Source organism: Galeopterus variegatus, unplaced genomic scaffold, assembly GCF_000696425.1.
Source record: "Galeopterus variegatus unplaced genomic scaffold, G_variegatus-3.0.2 Scaffold655, whole genome shotgun sequence".
NCBI lineage: Eukaryota > Metazoa > Chordata > Mammalia > Dermoptera > Cynocephalidae > Galeopterus > Galeopterus variegatus.
In genome coordinates this window covers 547,022-547,883 of record NW_007726766.1, presented here as the reverse complement: position 1 = coordinate 547,883, position 862 = coordinate 547,022, and positions in this window count along the sequence as shown.

Below are 862 nucleotides of genomic sequence, written 5' to 3'. Positions count from 1 at the left end.
CCTTATCCCATGGGATACTGACTCCCCTAATCAAAATAATGTTAGCCACCATTTATTAAATGTGAACTCCTTATCCAAAGTGACTTACATATGTGAACTCATTACCTCCTCACAATAACTTTGCTTGAGATGTATGATCCATCTTACAAATAAGGTTCCTTTTACAAATAAGAAAATTGGGGTTTCAGAAAGGTTAAGCAGCCCAAGGCCACCCAACCAGTGATCAGCAGGGTTAAGATTCCAGCTCAGGTTTGTCAACTTCAAAAACCATTGCTCATCTACTATATCAAGCTTTGACTTTTCTCAAATTTTCTGATTATAATAATTATCTGGAAACTTCTTTTTAAAAAAAAAAGATTCTTTAATCCCCTCTCTGAAAGGGAAGATTCTGACTCAGGGGAACTGTAATAGGCCAGGAATCTGTGTTTTCGGCAGGTGTCCATGGTGATTCTCTGAGCAAGTGACCTATGTAGGTATGTGTGGGTAATGCACTGTCACTGTCTTGGAATTCTCAATGGTTTTCTCTCTGAACTTGTGTCTTGTAAAGTGAAGTCTGATGGGACAATGGAGCATGCACTTGAGCAGAGGAGATCACACATATGAGCGTGTCCACCGATCCTCACCACCCTGTTTGCAGTAGAATTTTCAACGCCCCATGAACATGGATTCCGTGGGCCTATACACGTGGGAGTTCATTGAGATTCACAGCAAGGACAAGGTAAGCGTGCATGTCTACGACTGAGCGAGCAAAACTGCAGATGGCCCTAAGAGCCACGCTTTCCATTCAAGCAGAGCCTGCTGGAGCACAGAAGGAAGGTGACGGCATGCTAAGAAACACGAGTGACCAAGGAACCCTACCAGA